Below are 23,558 nucleotides of genomic sequence, written 5' to 3' on the forward strand. Positions count from 1 at the left end.
TAATTTACGCTTTTTCACCCAATTACTACTCTGCCAAACAAAATCTGAATTCTCTGCTAGGCCTGGGATGACCTACTGCTAAGCGGGCAACATCTGAGACGTTAAACAGGCCACTCTCAGGTCTTTGGCTCAAACCATCGGATGCTTTGATCATACTTCGGCCATAACAGGAAACACCATTTTTGCTGCCCACGCAGATAACCGGCATCTCCCCAAAAGGAGCTTTCGTTAGGCAGGGCCACACCGACATGCAGGTGAAAACGAGGTCACGCAGAGTGAAGGGCAGAACCTCTGACACGAACGTCACCAGCTCTCCAGGCCCTGACGCTTGCCTCCATTCCCCCACAGAGAAGCAAGCCCCGAAGGACTCAGAATTCAGTCCTCACGTCCCGAACACGAAGCCCACGACTCCTCCAGGCCAGAGCCAGGCCAAGCTTTAAACACGTTCCCATCGTGGGAACTCGACAAGTGCTGCACGTTAACCACATGGAGAAAGGCAGCTCCAGAGAGGACTCATCACGTTCGGACATCGCCCAAAGAGGGCACAGTGCCCGAAGGCCCAGGTAAAGGGGTGCATTCTCCCTGCCCCAGGTTTAAATTGAGGGTTGAGAAGACCTAATTATCGAGCCCAGCTTCTCTCCTGCAGCCCACAGTTTGGATTTCACACATTCTTCAGAAGCTCAAAATGAGTCTACACCAGCTCTGCCTTACCTCCCCCAGCTCCACCCTATACCCGAAGGCTGACTGAAGGGTGGTTTCAGCAGAAGCTAACCTGTCTTCTGGTCCTGTTTTATTCCACCCTGTCCTCTGGAAAGCGACTAGACTCCCATGTGCAAGTTCCCAGTAAAGAACATTCCAGCCTTTATCCATGGAAATCTTAGAGCTGGGATGTGCCGGTGAGCCATTTATTGCTTAGTGCTAAAGAATCTGGGAGCACTTAACATTCAGATGACAGGTCTCCATGGGTCCCCTCCTCCCAGTCCCTCCTCTTGACACACCATGATTGTCCCCATGAGGTCAGCCAGGAGCCAGCAGATGCGGCCTTTCCTTCTGTTTCAGAAACTCGTGGCTCGTGCAACCTGGGAAAACTTGCCCACAGCTGCCTTCCAAGAGCATGGGTGAGTCAGCTCTCTGCCTCCTCCATCAACTGCCTGTTCCCAGAGGAGACACCCCGCCAAGGTCGCGGGGATCAGAGATTGGGGAGGGGTGGGCAGCCACCTCGCACAGTCCTGCCGGGAACTCACCAGCACTGAGCAGGCAGAGACAGAGCAGAGCTAGGTTCCCCCGCGAGGCTGCTGACTGAGGACCTCTGTTATCGCACTGAACTCTGACAAGCATTTCCCAAGAATGAACTGAGTCATTGGTCCCACTTCACACTGAGACTTGCAGCATATTGTAGGCACGTAAAATTCATTTTCTTTTTAATAAAAAAATGTATTTATATTCGTTGTGTGCCCGCCCTAAATTTATACACACTCCTCATTCTAATCCTCATCAAAGCCCAGGTAAGGAAACAGAGGCACAAATGGGGGAGGGATCTGCCCAAGTCCCGTCACCAGGAAGGGACAGGGTCTTGTGTCCAGCCCCAGAAGTTCTCCTCTTGGCTACCCCACCACTAATTCTCCAGCGGGTCCTACGCGAGTCCCCAGGCCAGCAGCGCCTGGGAAACCTGATTTAGGTGGAACACATCGGCCCCAACCCGTACTTACTCAGTCAGAAACTGGGGGTTGGGCCCAGAAGCCTGTGTTTGAACAAGCTCAGCAGATGATCCCGATGCAGCTGGGGTCTGAGAGCTGTGGGACTCGGCCTCTGCAATGGCGTTCTTCACTCTGAGGGTTTCAGGGGAGTTCTTGGTCAAATATCAGAAGCGAGCTGTGAGGGTCCTTCCCGGGAAGAAGATGATAAACAGCTTCCCTCTCTAGGACACTGTGTGCAAGATTCAGAACTCTAACTATATACATATCTGTTTATGACCATTCTTATAAGAAATACACTCACGCTGTGAAAACTGCACTTCCCTTGGAAGGAGGTTTACGTGAATGTGGTGATCAATCTGACAGAACGCAGACAAGAAGGGTCAAGAAGCACCCTACGCTTGCTGTCCCAGGCCAGGCCCTCTCTTTCCATCTCACTCCCACCCAAGTACAACCAGGCTCATCTCTCATCTAAATGTACCCTCGTCTCCTAGCTCGTCCAGCCATGAAACCCCATTCAAGGTGTTCTCCATGTGGAAACTGGATTGATTTTTCTGAAAAATATGAGCGTGCTCCAAACCCATAAATGATTCCAATACCGCTTAGGACAAAGGCTAAAACGCGTAACAATTGTACGGAACCACAAAACACCCCGAGCAGCCGAAGCAGCCTTGAGGAGGAAGAGCAACGCTGGAGACAGCACGCTTTCTGGTTTCAAACTACACGGCAAGGCTAGTACTCAAAACACTGGGGTACTGGCTTTAACAACAGACACATCTGTCAGTGGAACAGGTTAGAAACCCCAGAAATAAACCCACGCATACACAGTCAACGAATTTCTGATGGGGAGCCAAGAATATACAACAGGGAAGGGACAGTGTCTTCAATAAACGGTGTTGAGAAAACTAGACGGCCACATGCAAAAGAGTGAAACCAGATTCCCGTCTTAAATACACACAAAAACCAACTCAAAATGGAGTGAGGACTTAAAATAAGGCCTGAAACCGTGAAATTCCGAGAGGAGAAAGCAGATGGTAGGCTTCTTGGTATTAGCTTGCCAGTGGCTTATTTGGACTTGACACCAAAAAGTAAAGGCAATAAAAGTGAAAACACACAAGTGGGCTGATGAAGGGAGACGCTCCCACACAGCAAAGGAGCCAGCGGCAGATGAGAAGCCAACTAACGGATGGGAGCCAATATTTGCAAATCACAGACCTGATAAGGGGTTAATATCCAAAATATATAAAGCTCTCACATAACGCAATTACAAACACAAAAGCGATCTGATTGTAAAGCAGCCAGAGGAACAGAACGGATACTTTTCCAAAGAAGTCATGCACTTGGCCAGCAGGTGCTGGAAAGGCACGCCGCTTCATCAGGGAGATGCAGATCAACCCACAATGAGACGTCACCTCACACCTGTGAGGACAGCCGTCACCAAAGAGACAAAGGATGACATGTGCCGACAAGGATTTGGGGGAAGGTGACCCTTGTGGGCTGTGGCAGGAATATAAATCCATGCAACTACTATGGAACAGCACGCTGCTCCTCAAAAAATGAAAAGTAGAACCACCATGTGATCTCAGCAACCCCACTTCTGGGTGTTTATCCAAAGTAAATACAGTAGCATCTCAAAAAGACAGCACACTTCCATTCTTGTCGTAGCACTGCCCGCAGCAGCTTAGGGAAACAACCTGAGTGTCCATTAGCGCACGAACGGATAAAAGACATTGTATGTATATCACAACAATATGGGTGGAACTTGAGGGCATTATGCTGAGTGAAATCAGCCAGAGAAAGACAAAGACTGCAAGGTGTCCTGTATATGAGGAAAGCAAGAATGCAAGAAAGAAAAGAAAGAGAGAGAGGGAAAAAGAAAGAAAGAAAGAAAGGTAGGAAGAAGAGAAGAGAAGAGAAAAGAAGAGAAGAGAAAAAAAAGAAAAACGTCAAACTCCTAGAAACCAAGAGTATGAAGTGGCTGTCAGGGGCTGGGAGCTGGGGGGGTGGGGGGGTGGGAGAGTTTGATAAAAGGGTGCAAACTTCCAGCTATAAGATGAATACACTCTGAAGAGCTAATGTGTAACATGATGAGTACAGCTGATAACACCATACTGTACAATTGAACTTAAATGTTCTCTCTCCTCACACACACACACACACTCACACACACACACACACACACACACACACACAAAGATAAATACGTGAGCAGATGGAGGGAATCCCTTCACAATGTCCGTGCAGATCAGATCGCCACCAGGTAAGCTTTAAATCTATCTTACAATTTTATACATCAATTATACCACAATAAAGCTGAAAAAACCTTTAATGCCTGACAAGACCCCTGAAGAAGGCAGGACATGATCTGCTCATGCCTTTACCCCCAAAGACACTTAATATAACTCTTCTTTCTATTTATTTGTTCCAATCACAGTTTCTCACTTTCTCAAAGGCACAAGGACGGACATACTCAGGACCTTTGCGCATGCTCATCCCTCTTCTCTAAACGCTTTCTCTGATAACTCTTTAACCCGTTCATATCCTCCAATATTCAGCTCAACCATCACTTCAGGAAACCTTTCTGGATTCACCAGGAAATGTACAATATCTGACACCCAAATCAAAGACAGTAGGCATGCAAGGGAGCAAGAAAACATGCCACAAATGAAGATTAAAAATCAACCAAGTTAAACTGAGCTGAGTGCTAGCATTCGCAGAGAAGAACATTAAGCAGTTGCAACTGTAATCCAGGTGCCCAAAAACTTAACTAGAGACATGGAAGGTATTTGTTATTAAAGACCCAAACTGAACTTCTAAACATGAAAGCTAGGTGTCTGTGATGACAAATACACTAGGTTAGATGAATGGCAATCAGGTACTGGAGAAGAAACTTGAAGACAGCGATAGAAACTATTCAAAAAGGAACAAAAGGGGAAAATAATTTAAAAGGGAAGAGCAACCATGGGTAGGTGGGCACATTCAACCAACCCTCATGTTTCTTGTGTGAAGGTCTCATTCAGCTCCTTTCATCTGGGGGTACAGTTTCATCAAATAATTTTTAGTCATTATTTCTTCAAAGATTTTCTCTACTATCTCCCCCATTTATCCTTTTTAGAGACTCTAAGTTATTTGCATATAAGATTTTAAAATGTAAAGGAAGTTCCAGGCAGAAGGAAGATAACACCAGATGAAATATTAATTTACACAAAAGAATAAACAGCACTAAGAAAAGTATCCACATTGGCAAATACATGAGAAAAAAAAATATTATTTAAATCCCTTTAAAATAAAGTTGTTTAAGCAAGACTAATACCCATGTATTATGGAGTTCACAACACACATAAAAGTAAAATGTGCACCAACAATGTCACAAAGTCTGGGTGAGTGGAAGGGAGGATAACGTCTACTCCCGGAAGCTTCTTACACTGAAAGTGAACGTAACATCACTTGAAGAGACTATGATACGTTAAAGATGCACATTATAAACCATTAAGCAACTAACAAAATAATGGAACAAGGAGCTACAGCAATTAAGACAACAAAGCAAATGAAACAGAATCATTAAGGAATTCAGTTAGTCCCAAAAAGGCAAGAAAAGAGGGACGGGGTAGCACAGAACAAACAGGACAAGTAGAAAGCCAATGGAAAGATGAAAGATTAACCCTAACCGTATTAATGATCACATCAAATGGTTTAAACAACCCAATGAAAAGCCAGAGATTTTCATATTGTCAAAAAGCAAGAGCTAAGAAACACAGGAAATTCTCTTTAACTATAAAGACACAAAATGACTAAGAGGATCATGAAAGATACAGCATGCTAACACCATTCAAAGAAGACTGGAGTGGCTGTATTAGTACCAGGCAAAGCAGGTTTCAGAGTCAAAAATACTGTCAGGGACAAAGAAGGAGGAATTGATAATGACTGTATACACTTTTATATTGCTTGAATTTTTTTCAGTGAATGCATGTACTTATTTAGTACTTTAAGCATTCAATAAAATAGATCATTCAGTCCTAGAGAATGTTCCATGTGTTCCATTTATATGGAATCACAAAAGACCCAGAATTGCCAAAATAACACTGAAGAAAAAGAATAAAGCTGGAGGAATAACCCTCCCAGACTTCAGAGAGTGCTTCAGAGCTACAGGATCAAAACAGCATGGCATCGGCGAAAAAACACACATATGGACCAGCGGAACAGAACAGGGGGTCCAGAAATGAACTGACATAATTACAGTTAATTAATCTCTGACAAAGGAGGCAAGAACACACAATGGTGAAAAGACAGTCTCTTCGGCAAGTGCTGGGAAAACTGGACAGCTGCATGTCAATCAGTGGAGTTAGAATACTTCCTTACCCACACACAAAAATAAACTCAAAATGGCTTAAAGACTTACAAATAACACAAGACACTATTCACTTCTTAGAAGAAAACAGAGGCAAAACATTCTCTGACATAAATCTTAGCAACGTTCTCCTAGGGCAGTCTACCCAGGCAATAGAAATAAAATCAAAAATAAACAAATGGAACCTAATTAAGCTTATAAGCTTTTGCACAGCAAAGAAAACCATAAGCAAAACAAAAAGACAACCTACAGAATGGGAGAAAATATTTGCAAAAGATGAGACTGACAAGGGCTTAATTTCCAAAATATATAAACAGCTCATACAACTTAATAACAAAAAACAAACAACCCAATCCAAAAATAGGCAGAAGACCTAAACAAGCAGCTCTCCAGTGAAGACATACAATGGCCAATAGGCACATGAAAAAATGCTCAATATCACTAACTATCAGAGAAAAGCACATCAAAACTACAATGAGATATTGCCTCAGACCAGTCAGAATGGCCATCATTCAAAAGTCCACAAACGATAAACACTGGAGAGGCTGTGGAGAAAAGGGAACCCTCCTACACTGTTGGTGGGAATATAGTTTGGTGCAGCCATTATGGAAAACAGTATGGAGATTCCTCAAAAGACTAAAAATAGACTTATCTTATGATCCAGCAATCCCACTCCTGGGCATGTATCCAGAGGGAACCTTAATTCCAAAAGACACATGCACCCCAGTGTTCATAGCAGCACTATTTACAATAGCTAAGACATAGAAACAACCTAAACATCCATCGACAGATGACTGGATAAAGAAGCTGTGGTATATTTATACAATGAAATACTACTCAACCAGAAAAAAATGATAAAATAATGCCATTTGCAGCAACATGGATGGACCTGGAGAATGTCATTCTAAGTGAAATAAGCCAGAAAGAGAAAGAAAAATACCATATGAGATCACTTATATGTAGAATCTGAAAAAAAAAAGAAATGAATTTACTTGCAAAACAGAAACAGACTCTCAGACATAGAAAACAAACTTGTGGTTACCGAGGGGAATGGTAGGGGATAAACTGGGAGTCAGAGATTTGCAGATACTAACTGATACGTATAGAACAGATAAACCGCAGGTTCATGCTGTGTAGTGCAGGAAACTATATCCGATACATTATAGTAATTTATGGTGAAAAAGAACATGAAAACAAATGTATGTAGATTCATATACGACTGAAGCATTGTGCTGTACGCCAGAAACTGACACAGCATTGTGAACTGACTCTGTATATTTTTATCCAGTCCTGGCATCTCCCAGGTATCCTGGACCGTCACTGGCAGGTGGGCACAAATGGACTCACGTTCACATGGACACTGGGATCTCACTGGCTTGAGCAGGAGCGTGCACAAGACTCCCCTCCCACGATAATCTTGGGAGGCCTCAAGAAAGCGGCTTCCCAGCGTCCACACCCGTCTCGGCATTGCCAGCAGCCCTTGTCCCTGGCCATCTCTCTAACTGGAGCTCTACCACTGAGGTATCACTGCGCCTAGAAAGTGCCCACCACCAGCATCGGTCCTTAGGAGCTCAGCTGTCTCTGGAAGGTGGAAGACAAACACTCCCTCCCTCAGTGGTAAACTCACTTATGGGGTCTCAGGCTGGGTTGCTCAGCCCCTGGCTGTCAGTGAGTTACTGGGATGGCCTGTGGTTCACCCACACTCTCCACTAGATCGGGGAGCTCGGGCAGTTCAGCTGCAGCGGCAGCCATTCCACTGGCCCTAAACTCCTGTTCTCCACCCAACCACAGCAGACTCGGGCTGGCTGTGCCCTGGGGGCCTGGCCTTCATATACCCTCTTCCTGAAGTTAGGTGATTCTCTGCCCACCTCTAACCAAGGGATCCCAATACACACCTCAGCCGCACAACACACTGACCAGATTTCAGCTCCAGCCCAGTTTCCCCACTGCCTGAAACCAGCTTAGTGCTGAGCATTATTATCCTGGTTTAGTTTTTTTTAAGATAAACTAAAGCCTAGCAGCTTTTACGTGGCTTTTCAGAGGTGACATAGGTAGAAGCAGTGGAACAGGAATTCAAAACCTGATCTCTCTTGAGAGAACTTGAACATCTTTGTTCTTGTCATTCCTGCCTGTTGTACCCAGATGCCTGGTACCCTGTCTCACTTCCCCTTGTCACCTGGGAAGGCTTACTCTAACCTGTCGCAAGAGCAGACCCCAGGTGCCCACTACTGAACAGAGAGACTAAGGTAGGGGTGGAGGGAAAGGGCTAAGCAGGGGACAGAAGGAGCCAGCGAGCCTGGGAGTAGGGCCTGGTGTGTCCCTGAAGTCACTGGCGGGGAGAGGGGCTCGCAAGGTCTGTCTTCAGGGACTCCCTGCCCCCCCCCAGACGGTGCACCGTGTGGGCTGCTGGCGCTCACTGCCAAAGTCAAACACAGACAGGCTACGGAGGTGAGAAGAAACTAACAAAAATCAATCAGAGGTTTCCAGTTTCTCGTCTAGGGTGTAAGGAGCTTGGAAGTCATCCGTCCCATCCTCAAAACAAGAAAAAATGAACAAACTGAAAAGCAACAACTTCTCCTAGACCCATCAGAGAACTGAGGTCACAGGGCAAACCACTGCCCTGAGAACGGGAGAAACAGGCAGATGCAGAGAATCACACTTACGTGAGCGAAGCCCAGGAGCGGAAGCCAGAGCCAGAGCCAGCCGCGGTGCAGGAGACCTTACGCTGTAACATGAGGGGCTGCAGGCTCAGGGTGGATGAGCTGAGAACTAAGTCTCCAGGGTTCCAGTTGCAGTGAGGCCCACACTGTCAGGAAGTTTTCCTCCAGCATCCTCATTAGGGCCTCAGAGCGTGGAACAGAGGAAATGCCCGCCTGCTTCTGCTAGGGGGAGGGAGGACGTAGTAATTTTTACAACACCCAGAGCATTCTATTCTACTTAACAAAAGCCTGCCCTGGAGAGAAACTATTTCAACTAAATTTAATTTATGGGTTTTTTTTTTAACAGCCTAAGTGACTTGGAAGAAGGAAATCCCCAACTCCAGCCCCCCAGCCCTCCTGCCCCACCTAGCGGTGGGGTGTGGCACAGAGAAGAACCTGCAGAGGTCACGGCCCAGGCACAGACTCACTAAGGGACTGAGACCTCACTGTCCTACGGAATACACCCTACGCACCACCCACCGCCCATCACCTCGGCAGAGCCCCCGCACACGGGGGGCTGCAGCCACAGGAAGTGCGCGCCTCGGCTGATTTAAGAAGAAGTCTGTAGGGAAGCCTGACACGAGGGCAAGAGGGGCAAAGACAAGGGAACCACAGGGGATTCTGGTCTCTAACACCGACAGCTGTGCCAGACACAACATGAGCATGAGCCCGACGAAGGTGAAACCTCACCCTGGAGGCCAGTCTACTTCAGTTTCTTCTACTTAGTACATCGTGTCCAGCTTTCAACAGTAAGTGGCACGGCACAACCAAAGACAAAAAAGCAGAGTCTGAAGAGACAGAGCAAGCAGGAGAAGCAGACGCAGCATGGCAGAGACGCTGGAACATTCAGACCACGAATCTGAGACGACCGCTGCCACTACACTGAGGACCCTAACGGAAGACGGAAGCCACATGTGAGGACAGGTGGGCAACGTGAGCAGAGAGAAGAAAAAATCTGAGAATTAAAAGTAAGTGCTAGAAACAAAAAGCACTGTGACCAGAATAAAGAATGCCTCTGATGGACGCACCAACAGATTGGACACACCGAGGAACGAGCTTGAAGATGTGTCAACAGAAATTCCCAAAAGTGAAGTGTAAAGGGAAAAAATAATGAAGATAATAAAATAATACACCCAAGAATTGCAGAATAATTATAAAAGATGTAACATAGGAGTAACGGGAATACCAGAAGGAGAAAAGGGGATGCAGGACATATTTGAAGCAATAATGACTGAGAATTTTGCAATACTAACGACAGCTGCCAAACCACAGATCTGGAGAGCTCAGAGATCATTCAAAGAGGAAACAACACCAAAAAAATAATATATCTACAACTTTGGCATGTCATTTTCATACTGCAGAAAAATCAAAGACAAAGGGAAAATTCTTCAAGAAGCCAGAGGAAAAAAATACTTTACCTGTTAAACTACATTGGCTTTCTCTTCAGAAACTATGCAAGCAAGAATAGAGTGGAGGGAAATATTTAAAACGTTGGAAGAGAAAAGAATCCTAGAATTCTGTATTCAGCAAGATTATCCTTCAGCAGTGAACGAGAAATAAAGGCTTCTTCAAACAAACAAAATTTAAGGGTATGTTGCCAGTAGACCTGCCTTGCAGGAAGTGTTAAAAGAACTTCTGCAAAGACAAGTAAAATGATGTATGTTAGAAACTCGGACCAACATGAAGAAAGGAACAGTGCTGGGAAAAAAATAAGTGGAGATGACATTAAACTGCTTATTTTTCTTATTCTCACTTGATCAAAAAAGCAGCAATTTGTTTAAAATAATAATAATTACTCTGCATTCAGTGACCGGCTGTAGCTTATGGATAAGTGACAGCAACATTATGAGGCACAGGGAGGAAGAGCTGGGGATATTCTGGTGTGAAGTCCTGGCACCACCCACGCAGCAGTGCAATGTTATCTGACAGTGAACTTGGGGTGTGGAGAAACGGGAACCCCCTACACTGTTAGTGGGAATGCAATTTGGTGCAGCCACTGTGGAAAACAGTATGGAGATTCCTTACTGAACTGAAAATAGGGCTACCTTATGATCCAGCAATCCCACTCCTGGGCACATATCCAGAGAGAACCCTAATTCAAAAAAAAAAAATACATGCACCCCAATGTTCACAGCAGCACTGTTTACAACAGCCAGGACATGGAAACAGCCAAATGTCCATCAACAGATCACTGGGTAAAGAAGATGTGGTACAGAAATACAATGGAACACTACTCAGCCATGAGAAAGAATAAAATAACACCATTTGCAGCAACATGGATGGACTGGGAGATCATCATACTAAGTGCAGTAATTCAGACAGAGAAAGACTAGTATCGGCTGATATCACTGACATGTGGACTCTAAAAAAAATGACACAAATGAACGTATTTACAAAACTGAAACAGACTCACAGACAGAGGAAACAAACTCAGGGTTACCAAAGGGGAAAGGGAAGGGGACAGGGATAAATTAGGAGTCTGTGATCAGCAGATACAAACTACTGTATGCAAAACAGATAAACAATGAGGTCTTACTGTGCAGCACAGGGAACTATATTCAGTAGCTTGTAATAACCTTAATAAAAAAGAATATATACATAACTGTGTCACTATGCTGTACACCAGAAACTAACACAACATTATAAATCAACTATACTTCAATTTAAAAACATTTTGGAAAAAAGAAAGTGCACTTGTATTAGTGGTAAATGTATAATGCAAAATCAAGGGCATCTGCTAAAAAAATGTAAAAAAAAAAGTAAACTTGAAATATTGAGAGGAGAAAAGTGGAACTGCAAAATGCTCGATTCAAATCAGAAAAGGCATTTTTATGCCTTCTTTGTGGAAGACAAAAAGGAAACAAAGATCGGGGACAATAAAGAGAAAACAGTGACAAATACGGTAGATATTAGCGCAACTGTGTCAACCACCACGGTCAGTGGCAGTGTCTGCGTGCACCAGCCAAAACACAGAACTGTCAGAGGAGGTAAAAAGCCAGACCCAACGCACGCTGGCTACAACACGCAACCTTAGAGACACTCCAGTTCCAATCTGCACAGCACTAAACCCAACTCGTTAAGACAGGAATGGCTGTACCATGAGCCTCCAAGGGCCAAGAAACATTCACAAGCATTAAAAAAGCTAGTTAAAGAATATAATTTCTCACCAAGTACATAATGGGGTCAACCCACTGATTGTCTCTGTTGTTTGTTTGATTTGTTTAATTTTAAATGTTGAAATAATTACAGGTTCATAAAAAGTTGCAAAAATAGTCCAAAAGACCCTCTGTATTCTTCACCCGGGTCCCCAAGGTAGTTACGTATTACAGAATTATAGGACAATATCGAACCCAGCAAACTGACACTGGTACAGGTGTCCGTGGAGTTCTGTGTCATTTCGTCACACGAAGATTTGGGTACCGTCACCGCAGTCAAGACTGAGATTACATCACCACGGAGACCTTCATTCTGCCCCGCTGCAGTCAGACCCAGCTCCTCCCCAACACAATCCTACTCCCTGGCAACCACAAACTCCACAATTTTGTCATTTGGGGAATATTATATAAATAGAACTATGAAGTATGTGACCTTTTGAGGTTGGCTTTTTTCACTCAGCATAAAGCCCCTGAGACCTGTCCAACTTATTGCTGTAGCAACAGATGGCGCTTTTTTTGCTGCTGCTGAGCGGTGTTCCTGGGGTGCTAGTGCCCCCGTCTGTTTAACCATCCACCTATTAAGAGGAACCTGGGTTGTTCTCAACGTTTGACTATTCCAGATAAGGCTGCTGTAATCAATCATGCACAGACTGCTGTGTGGACAGAAGTCTTTATTTTCCTGGGATAAACGGCCAAGAATGTAATTGCTGGGCCACATGGTAAGTATATATTTAGTTTTTATAAGAAACAAGGAAACTATTTTCCAGAATGACTGTGTCATTTTGAATCCCACTAGCAATAGTATGAGAAATCCAGTTGCTTGGAATCCTCACAGGCATAAAATTAATTTTTATTTTAGCAGTCCTAATTGACATGTGAAAATTCTCACTGTGTTCCTAATTTGAATTTCATTAACAACCAGTGTTGTCGACATCTTTTCATGGCTTATTTGCCAAACATATGTCCTCTTGGGTGAAATGTGTCTTCATGTCTTCTGCCCATTTTCAAATCGAATTGCTCCACAGGGTGAACAGGAGGTTTGGTCAGGAGGCAAAGGCAGACGGAGGGGAAACCCCATGCCAGGGACTCCACTGGAATTTCCCCAGGAAATGGAAGGCAGGGCACAGTGAACAGTTCAGGACTGCCTGATCTGAACAATTCTGGTGGGTTTTAGGCGACAGGGGAGGTCTCCAGTCGCCTGATCCCGGAACAGTTTAGGCCAGGGGGCATATTAGCTCCGCGTGTGAGTCAGATAAATGGGCGACAGGCTCTGGGCTGTAGGTTGGCATGTGGAAGACAAGCTCCCCGGGAGCCCTTGGCCAGTCCTGTGCGGGGCAGTCTCGTCCTGGCTAGATGGCTTTTTAAGATCTCAAAACATCACAAAATACAGGAAATAATATGATTAATACACTTGCTGGTGCGTGGGCATCTGTCCGCCAGGCCCCCTCATCTCAGGACTCAGATGCCAGCACCACACAGACGCTGAAGGGGCGTCCACCTGCCGGAGGTGCAGACATCTGCACAGAGAGGGGCAGAAATCACCAACATTTATGAGGATTCTTTGGCTCTAAAGAATGGGCCAGCTGGATTAGGAACAATGTAATAATTCAGAACGACCAGGGTCGATGCACATGCACACGAGGGCCCGCAGCCCCGGGATGTCCCATTCGCAATTCTCATAGAGTCTCCCATGTGTATCCCACTGATGCCTGAATCTTCCTACTTCACACACACGTACATCCAGGCGCACGTGCACACACGCACGCACACACACACACACACACACCAGTGATAAATGCTGATGAATGCTTAATAAAATGCTGTCCGGGGGGAGGTAGGAAAGCTTTGATTATGGAGTTTCACAGTTTACCTGGTGTAGCTATTCTCAGCATGACTAACTTCGGTGTCACAGAGCTGGGAAGAGCTATGCACCACTGCCTATCCCAAGCTAGGACAAGCCACTTCCAGGGCACCCCATCCCCTTTCATGTGAACATGTGCACACAATCCAAGTGCACCCTGACCAACACCCTGAACTCTCACCCCAAATGAACAAACAAAACTACTCTAGACATCTCCAGAACATATTGCAGAACATACAATAAACACTAAACACACCCACACAACTGCTACCTGAAACCTGAACAGACATACACACCACTTCCTACTGCCTGGCTTTTATACAAACCCATACTCACCTTGAATGTGCTCCAATGTAAATCCATGCACACCACCCGTATGTGCACAGCAGACACTCTACAGACACACAGGCCCCCAAACCCACCCAGTGTGCAGTTGTTTCATGAACCACCCCAAAAAATACCCACACACAATCCCACAGTCCTAAAACACACACACTCCACAATTTCTGAACACACAACCCACACAGCCTCTGCTTCCAAATACACACACTGACCCTCTCCCGTCTCTCAGCACACACACCCCGGAAGCCCCATGAACCTGAACACACACAGTCACAAACAACTCAATTTACCAAATACACAGAAGACTGCCCCACAAATACGAAAACACACATTAACAACTCCACCAAGTTCTTCAACCATAACATCCCAGAAGTAACACAAAGAGGATCCCTGAATGCTTTAACACACACAAAGCCCTTATGCACACACTCGCAGAGTATCCACGAATATACACCCATCACACTCGCATACACACGAAACGCAAAAACATCAACAATCCGCTAACTGTAGCTACTGTGCACTCACGACCCCCACACACCCGTGGACACACACACACATAAATATTCCCAAACTCCAAATATATATGTCCCCCAAAACACTATACATCATCCTTGTATTTCCAGAATACAACATCACCACCGCAATCCCCAAACACAAAAAGCCCAGCATTCTGGGAAAACACTCAGACCATTTCTGGTAACCCCAAATCCTGGGAATAAACATGCAATTCGCCAGCACACGGATGGATATACCCACAAACCAGTGCGCACTTCTAAGAGACCAGGACACACCTCCCGCGTGCCATATATAAATACCCATAACCCCTTCCAGGCCTAAATGACACAGCTTGAGCCTCCACACCCCTAGACACTCACACAGAATCATCTCATATATCTCAGCATAAACACAGTCTTCCCACTCCCCAGTACTCACATAACCCTATTTCTATATCAGTACAAAAATACCCACTCCCAGGTGCAAATAACGCCTAATGAAAAATGCAAGCACACGCCCTGGAAAATATTCAATCCAATCCAATTCCTTGAAGACACACACACACTCAATGTTCGTTTCTCACCACGAGCCCCAGACACACCCACAACTACCCTGAACGCTACGAATACAGAGACACACCATCCAGTCCCCCCAAATACACATAAAGCTTCACACTCTCTGAATAAATATAATCCCACAGTCCCCACTACCCACACGGAAATAACTGCACCACATTCCAGAACGCAGATTCTTGTAAGCCCCGCACCACATAACCCGTTCATCTGCAAATACACAGCGTGCTACCAGTCCCACGAAACAGTCACAGACCGTTCCATATACTCATTGATTCTTACCTAACGCTGTGTTCATTTCTGCTGGACTCTTGCATCACTAGCCAACTGAAGACTGCAATTGCACCATGATTTGACAGCACCAGACTGCAAATAAATGTTTATGGTAAGTTGCAGCACACTTGCTCCAATCACTGACGAAACAGTGCAGTTTGGGCGTAAGAGTTAGGTAATATTTTTACTTTAGGAAGACACTGGTGAAACTGTAAGGATGAACGTTAGATCCTCCCTCACTCCCCGTCATGTTCCAGCGACCCGGGCCACATCCTTCCTGTGAATCGGAAGAACGTCCCTCCTTTCTGCCGCTCAGAAGGCGCAGGCGAGAACGCCCCTGGGACCCGCGCGCACGCCTCCTGCACCCCCGCCGGCGGCCCCGCGGGCGCCGAGCCGTCCACGCAGCCTGCTCCCAGCGGAGCCAGGAACCCGGGAGGAGCGCCTGCAGGGAGCTGAGCCCTGCGGGGCCGCGAGCCCACGCCGCGGGCGCCCCCTGCAGGGGCAGGGACAGGGACACAAATGACCCGCAGCGCGAACAGCAGCGCGGCGCAGGCACCCCTGCGGGGCGAAGGCTCCACGCACCCCTCACCTCCGCGTTCACAGGATTCGGCTTCGGAGGCCGCCGAGCGCGGCCCCGCCCCCCGCCAGGAACCCTCGCCCGCCCCTCCTCCCCGCGCAGCCGCCCCGCCCCCCGAGCCCCTCCTCCCCGCGCAGCCGCCCTTAGGACTCGCGCACGCGCTCCTGTCTTCCTGAGCGGCCCGCCTCCGCAGCCGCTGGGAACGGTTGGAGGATGAGGACCGCCTTCCGCGTGCCCGAGGGCCCCGCCCCCAGCGGGCGTGCGATGCGTGTAGGCGTGCGGCGCGTGGGAACTCTCTGAAAGTCCCTGCAGGAGTGGAAAGAAAAGGAGGGTCCTGGCACGGTGGGAAGTATGTCTGGCGACATTGCTTCATCATCTCCTCTCAAAGCAGCTCTTGGGGGAAAGGTACAGGGGAGTGGTAGAGCGCATGCTTAGCATGCATGAGGTCCTGGGTCCAATCCCTAGTGCCCCCTCCAAAAATAAATAGCCTAATTACCTCCCCCTCCTGCCAAAATAAAACATAAGTAATGCAATAATAAATAAATAAATAAATATATACTTAAAACCCAGCTCTTCTGAGATGAGCACTTGTGATTTTAAAATTGCAAACGTGCAGTGCATGCACTTAGATACCACCCTCACGAAGGAGTTTTGGAGCAGTCCACCCTAAGCACGGTAGCTTCAAGTTAGGGCAAGCGGCTTCATGCCTTTAGACTGCAGCTCCTTGCTTCTTGTTAATGCCTTTTTAGAACTGGTAGGTCCTTTTTCCTAGCTGGTCTGAAGGTTATAATTCTGGCAAAGAATTTTAGACCTGGGAAACACTTCTAAGAAATACTTTGACTCCATTCCTAGAATTTTTCCAAATGTATTTACTAGAGTATTTTTTCTTAGTGTGCATTTATTTGACAAGGACAAGTTTTTCAATAAATATTGATTCACAGATGTTTCCTTTGCAAGGTGTTTGTTATAACTTTGATCAAGACTTAATAATTTGGGTCAATTTCAATTGACATAGTGGTAGTATGGGAAAAATTTTATCCTCCCTTCCATAAATTTTATAATATATTGCAGGATTTCAGTTCAGTCAATAAAAAATAATAAATAGTAGCAGAATAAACTTACTGACATTGACTTTGTAATACTTTCAAAACACACTTCAGTCATCAGATCCTCTTTCTGGTCAGTTGCAAGTTCACAGCGTTTCTCACTCAGCAGTTTACCTCTGACGACTCCTCAAGTTTCACAACACTAAGAACCTCCAAGTGCACAGACTTGAAAGCTCCACAAGACACAAACCTGATACTTCTCTGTTTCTTTAATGTTCTGTACTTGAGTGGAAGATCAGCTGTCTTCTGAGGCCTGTGATCCATATCCAGAGATTATTTTCTCAGCAGTCAATGCAGGCCCCCAACCTCTCTGCAGAAAGTGAGATACCATGGGCCAAAGGACTTTCAGATACCCCATTCCGTGGCTGGTCTCCCCAAGTTACATTTGGGCTAATTTGATTATCTGCCTCTGTGGCCTAAGAATTTGATGTAGTACAAAAATGATTGCAAAATTGGAACCAGATAATTTTTCCACAGTGCAATTTTTTCTATCACTAGCCCTGAGAAGATTCATTCAAATCCTATGTCAGAGCCATAAGTGAGAATCTTGTAACTGACTGGAAAAGGGGAGGAAGCAACAAGGAAGCCTGCCTTTCTCGAGTGCATGGGTATATTTTGCCTCATCAGTGGTCTAGTATGAAGTTATTGGTTAAAAGTAAGGTTTTCCCATGATCAAAGTTCAAGTACTGAGAGATATCTCCAATTTGTTTATTCTTTCAATCCTCAACAGTGGCTTTTTTTAAATAATGTTCATCATGATTTTCCTTCGGTTCCTCTCACTGTCTCTTTTCAACTACGGTCAAGGTAGAGTGCACAGAATAGCTATCAGAGAGAATAAAAAGATTGGTGCATGTAAGAAGACAGTTCTGTGCTGCAGAGCACTAGGGCCTGGGGACTATTCCGGTGGGTGGGCGTTCTCTTCTAGAGGATGGTAAGGCACCCTGAAAGTATCCTACATGTATCATGTGTATATCATTGGACCCTTTCAGGTTGAGAGTTTAGAAAAAGCTTAGAAATCATGAGCAAATTGGACAGGAGTTGAGAAATGACTTTCGTACACATCTGTAACAGACGAGGGAAGAACCCTGGACATTAGACTCTCCCAGTTCACTGCCTTTCTCCTTCAGTGTAGCCACTGTCAAGATTTCATACAACACTGCCCTTTCAAGGGCAAATTGGTTTGTTTGTTTGCAAGGAGCAAGAAACTTCTTAAGCATGGAGTAAAGCTTGTATTCCAAGAGATTTGGTTGCAGTCCTGTGAAGTTTTCACCCCTCATCTCCCTTGACCAATTTCTTAACCATTCTCTTCTCACTCTGAAAAACGCAAATGCTCTTTCATATCATTTTGACACTGATAAACTAAGAGGCCCAGTGCTGAATGATAGCTCTTCCAAGTCCCGTATCATCAGAAGAAACTGAAGATTTGTGTGTGTGTGTGTGTGCACGCGCAACCGTGGTGTCTTGCAGTGGAGACATGATGCAGGCTAAAGTCTCTTTAATCCAAGTTCTCTGTCTTAAAATGAGTGGCTAATGATTTAGCTTACCATGTCATACCTTTTCTGTACTTGTTTTGGTCATACTTCTTTGGAAGAGTTGCCAGATAAAACACAGGATCTAGGTTTAATAATGAATTTCAGATAAACAGAGAACAAATTTCCAGTAAAACTGTGTCCAAAAATAATGCTTAGGACAGAATTATACTAAAACGCAATTTGTCGTTTATCTGAAGTTCTAATTCATTTGGGTGCCTTTTTTTTTTTTTTCAAAATCTGACCAGATTCTTTCTAGTACTTTGAATTTTAATTTTAAGGGACTGTAGAAATTCTTGATCTAGGAACATAGACCCAGATAGAAAGAGAGGAGTCATGTTAATGGTAACCCCGACACACACCCCGCATGGGCACCAGAGCCCAGGCCTCTTTCTCAGCATGGCCTGTGCCTCCCTCACCCCTCAGGTTCATGGAGTTTGAGGCGAAGGAGGAGATGGAGATCCAGCAGGTGCAGTGGATGAAGTGGGTGCAGGGCCTGCATTCTCCAATCCCACCGAAGCCAGAACCTTGGGGGCTCCCAGCCCCCAAAGTGGGCCCGCAGCCAGGTAGCCACCTGCCCACTGGAGCTGAGCGCAAAGGTAACAGGGACCCAGGGATGGCACTGTCCCCACATTGGTCCTTTCCCTCAAGGGGGACACTGGTCTTTGCACCTGAGCAGCCACCCGGAGGGGTCTCAGCTGCCCTTTGTCACTATGGGGTATTGACTTGGTCGGTTTTGTAACTCATCTCCCGCCTCCCTGCCTGAGGGCCCCACAGAAAGTCTGCCTGAGAAGTGGGCTCGATGGGGAGACCCTTGGAAAACTGGAGGTCCCACCCTCCCTCACACGTGGCTCTCCTAGGTGCCCCCACTTACCTCTCCCTCCTCACTCCCCGTCACTGTGGGTGAAGGTGCAGGTGGTCCTGACCCCACCCACGCCCACGTCAGTGTCCCCTAAGCACTGCCCTAGCCGACACGCGCGCTGCCTGGTCAGGAGCTGGACGCGGGAGCCCCTCACCCTCCTTTCCTCCTCCCGCTCTGCCGAAGCCTGTGTGCCCAGGAAGGCCGGCCCCAGGGCCCAGCCCGCCCACCGGCAGCCACACAGATCCCAGCGGCCCCGGGAGACCAAGGCACCCAAGGAGATTCCCCCTGAGGCTGTGAAAGAGCATGAGCACATCTTGGAGGAGCTGCTGGGGCCTGTCCACTCGGCCACTGGGGAGCCGGAGGCAGCATGCCCAGAGGACGGGACCTACCCGGACCCGGGTCTCCTGAGCTACATGGACCAGCTGTGTTCCCAGGAGGACTTCGTCTCCAAGGTGGGCTGGGCCTGCAGCCTGGGGGCTGCAAGGTTCCAGGGACTGGCACTCTCAGGACCCAGGACTGGGGCTCTGCCCAGGCCTTTGGGACTTAAGCTCTGCTCCTTGTCCCTGAGCTGTGCGTGTGTGTGTGTGGCCGACTGCCACGGTGGTTTAACACATGCCACCTTGTGGAGGAGCATGGGGTGGGTCTCTGCTGTGCACTTTTGCTCCAAGTACCCGTGGCTCACTGGTTACTCCTGGACGAGGGTGCTCACAGCCTCGTCCTTCCATCTTAGGTGGAGGCCGTCATTCACCCTCAGTTCCTGACAGACTTGCTTTCCCCAGAACCACAGCTGGATCTCTTGGCCCTAGCTGAGGAGCTGGAGCAAGAGGAAGGACTCGCCCTGGAAGAGGTGAGCCAGAGGAGGGAGGGACGCTCAGGGAGACAGGGGAGGGAGGGGCCCCAGGTAGAAGAGGGAAAGGAAGGGACACCAAGAGAACCAAGGGGGCAAGGGCCCAGGTGAGCGGGGGAGGGACGGGGCCCCAGAGCAGGAGGCCCACAGGGCTCTCCCCTGCCCGGAAGGCCTGGCATTGCGGGGGGCCCACTACGGACTGGGGGCAATGCAAGACCACAGGAAGGAGAGGATGGGGGTCTGGAGAGAAGGGAAGGACACACAGCTGGGAACAAGGTCCAGGAGGACAGCAGGAGTGCGGCAGTGTGTGTACTTTGATTAGATTCTGGAGACATCCCCCCTCCTGCCCCCCACTGCCGTCATGCCCCTGCCCAGCCCTCCTCCCCTCCCCCGCGTATGCGGGACCAGTCACTGTCCACCCCCTCCCACCAGCTGGTGCAGAAACGACTCCTGGCCCTGAAGGAGGAGTCGGGTGTGCAGGCACCCACCACTGACAGTGCACCCTCTTTGGACTCAAGTCCTTGTGAGTCTGACGTTGGCCAAGATGCCCAGAGGCATGACCAAGGCCAGCTAGGGGTCAGCGATGAAGACAGTCCACCAGAGATTGATTTTGAGGAACTTACAAGGCGTTACAGAACAGACAGTGGCCTGGTCAGGCCCAGACGCTTTATTGTCTCTGCAGGACGTCAGGGTTTCCCTCCACCCTGGGCTGAACACCCCCCTCGCCTCCCCAGGGTCAAAGGCGCACTGCACGGAGCCTGGGACCCAGGGACGCCTCCGTTCTCAGAGGGGCCTCTCCTCTTAGGGAGGCCCAGGGCCAGGGGACGGGTCCCGTGAGGACAAGGAGGAGGTCCCCAGCTGGGACTGTATCTCAGCCTGTCAGAGCTCTGCCCTGGGCCCCTCGAGATCTGTCTGCCCTGGAGGTCGGGGGGCTCCCCAGGCCCTCTTCCCTCAGAGAACTGGCGTCAGCCCAGCTCCTCCGCCAGCTGCCATGCCCAGGACGCGGGCTCTATGTGGAGGCCCGGTGTCTGCTGAGAAGCTGCCCAAGCCCGCCCTCAGGGTCCCGAGGCTCGCCCCTCACAGCGACAAGAGAGGACGTGCGACCCATTTGTCGCAGGGAGCAGCAGGAGGAGGAGGCACCAGCAGGAAGCAGCGGGCCAGCCCCCCACGGGGCCCCCAGGGGAGCTCAGGGGCTCCTCCTCACCCAGCGCTGGTCCCGGCTGACTTGGGGGGCAGGGAGGGAGGGCGGGGCCATCGGGGCAGAGGGAGGGGTAGGGAGTTAGAGGCTGGGGGAGGTGGGTCTGGGCAGCTGTGGGTGGGAGCAGCACCTTCAGGGGATATAAGAAAAATGGGAATAAAAATAGTTTTGTTCAGAAATGTTCTCAGACCACTGTAGTCTTATTCATGTCTGCCCTGCTCCACAGAGAGGGCTCCTGAGAGCAAGGATGAGGAGGTCCCAGGAGCTACGGGTCCATGGGGGGCTGATTAGGTCTTCCTCGCATTGACACGGGGACCGCAGATGCTCCTGGGAGCCCGCAGCTCTCACCGTCCCCAGGGACCCCCACATCGTCCTTCTTTCTCAAGCCTGCTTGGCCACGGGCCATGGGGCACCCCATCGTCGTCTGCACCCCTGAATGAGCTAGGGATGGAGAGCTGTTTTCGTGCCTTTCGTGCCTCCAGACGCTCGCCAGTTCTCTAGGATGGAGCCTGGAGGCAGCCCTGGTCTTTGGGGAGCTTCTCTGCTTCCCTGAAGCGGCCGATGGCAGGCCAGAGCGTCCTGCCTGGGCGTCCTGACCAGCGAGGAGAGCCTGGGCGTGAGGGACAGGACTTCCTGCCTCTCTGCCCCGTTGCACAGGGAGCCTCCTTGAGTCTCCTGGGGTTCCTGCAACCTGGGGAGTGGTGCAGGCAGCTCCCTCTGCATCCCAAGGCCACAAGGGGAACAGGCTGAGAGGAAGGTGGTGGGGCGCCTGTTAGAGGTGTGTAAAAGGGGAATGAGAGCGGGCGCTGCCGTGGGATGCGTGGGATTTCTGTGCGGGAGCATCTCGTCCATCTGAGGGAGGATGACCCATCTTGCTATGGCCTTAGGGGCTGACAGGTCTACAAAGACACCCTACAAGTATTGTTCCTTCCCTTCCCACCCATGGCTGGACACGTGTGTGAACTGGTGTCGACACAGATTGGTATTTGCTCCTACAAGGGAGACCTCCTGCACTGCTGGTGGGAATGCAGTTCGGTGCAGCCACTACGGGAAACAGCATGCAGGTTCCTCGAACAACTAAAAGTGGACTCGCCCTGTGATCCGGCAGCCCCACTCCTGGGCATGCACCCAGAGGGAACTCTAATTCGAAAAGACACCTTCACCCCAGTGTTCCTGGCAGCATGATACATGATAGCCAAAGTCCAAGGTCTGCCATTTGCAGCAAAAGTGTGAGTTCTTGCCACCAACTGTGAGAGAATCCACACAGCAGAGGCAGAGGGACCAGGGAACAGGTGCCTTATCGCTCAGAAGAGGAAAGGAAGGAAAGTGCTGGGGCAGGGAGGCGGGAAGACACAGCCCTGGAGAGAGGAAGACGCGCTTGGGTTGGGAGCCATCAGCCAAGATGGGCAGAGGGACAGCTCTGGCCTGGGTCAGGCTACGCGGGCTTTGATGGGAGGCTTCCACCCCCGTGTTCTCGTTCTGGGTGTGATGGAGCCAGTCAGTATTGGTTTGAGTTTTTCAGTCCTTCTGTGGACTTTTCCGGTTGTTGTCGTGGCAACCGTCAACTGTCATGGTGTTGGTGGGCGTGTCACTTAGCATGCTAATGAATTACAGTGAACGTCTAATGAGGCTCAAGGTCCCCCGGAAGTCACATCCTCCCCCATCTTGGACCAGGTTCTCACCAGTTCTTGTTTCTTCTCAGCAGCTGCCTCCTGAGGTTTAGGTAAGAATAACTGATTTCTATTCGAGGGAGGGGCGGGGTGTAATCCTGGCGGCAGCAGCTGTGGTAACAAAAAGGAAAGTTGCTTTGAACCAGAATGCTTGCAACCTGGTGCAACCAGCATCCCCTAGAAAACCATCTCCCAGGATTCTGTTCAGCCATGAAAGTTTTGAAGGGAAACGGGGGGAGTAAGCTCAGTTAACAGAGACGGTCAGAGTCACTGCCGCCCCCCAGTGCCTGCAGGCTTGTCCTGATCAACTGCTTGATCCCACTCTTCTGT

General features: G+C 48.4%; 2 long non-coding RNA genes across 3 annotated transcripts in view; one reads left to right on the top strand and one right to left on the bottom strand.

Moving 5' to 3' along the window:
- Positions 1-16,091, bottom strand: part of LOC140690568 (uncharacterized) — a 42,402-nt gene extending 26,311 nt beyond the window's left edge. The window contains exons 1-3 of one of the 2 annotated variants that reach the window (XR_012065872.1): positions 16,029-16,091; positions 15,449-15,532; positions 1,710-1,829 (exon numbers count right to left, since the gene is read on the bottom strand). This is a non-coding gene — a long non-coding RNA (uncharacterized lncRNA). The remainder of the gene's footprint in view (positions 1-1,709; positions 1,830-15,448; positions 15,533-16,028) is intronic. The other variant, XR_012065871.1, reaches the window with a different exon arrangement.
- LOC140690560 (uncharacterized) lies at positions 359-1,446 on the top strand. The gene is made up of 3 exons (XR_012065860.1): positions 359-563; positions 647-896; positions 1,060-1,446. It is a non-coding gene; the product is annotated as an uncharacterized lncRNA (long non-coding RNA).
- Positions 16,092-23,558: the final 7,467 nt, after the last annotated feature.

The sequence above is a fragment of the Vicugna pacos genome, chromosome 31 (genome assembly GCF_048564905.1).
Source record: "Vicugna pacos chromosome 31, VicPac4, whole genome shotgun sequence".
Classification (NCBI taxonomy): Eukaryota; Metazoa; Chordata; class Mammalia; order Artiodactyla; family Camelidae; genus Vicugna; species Vicugna pacos.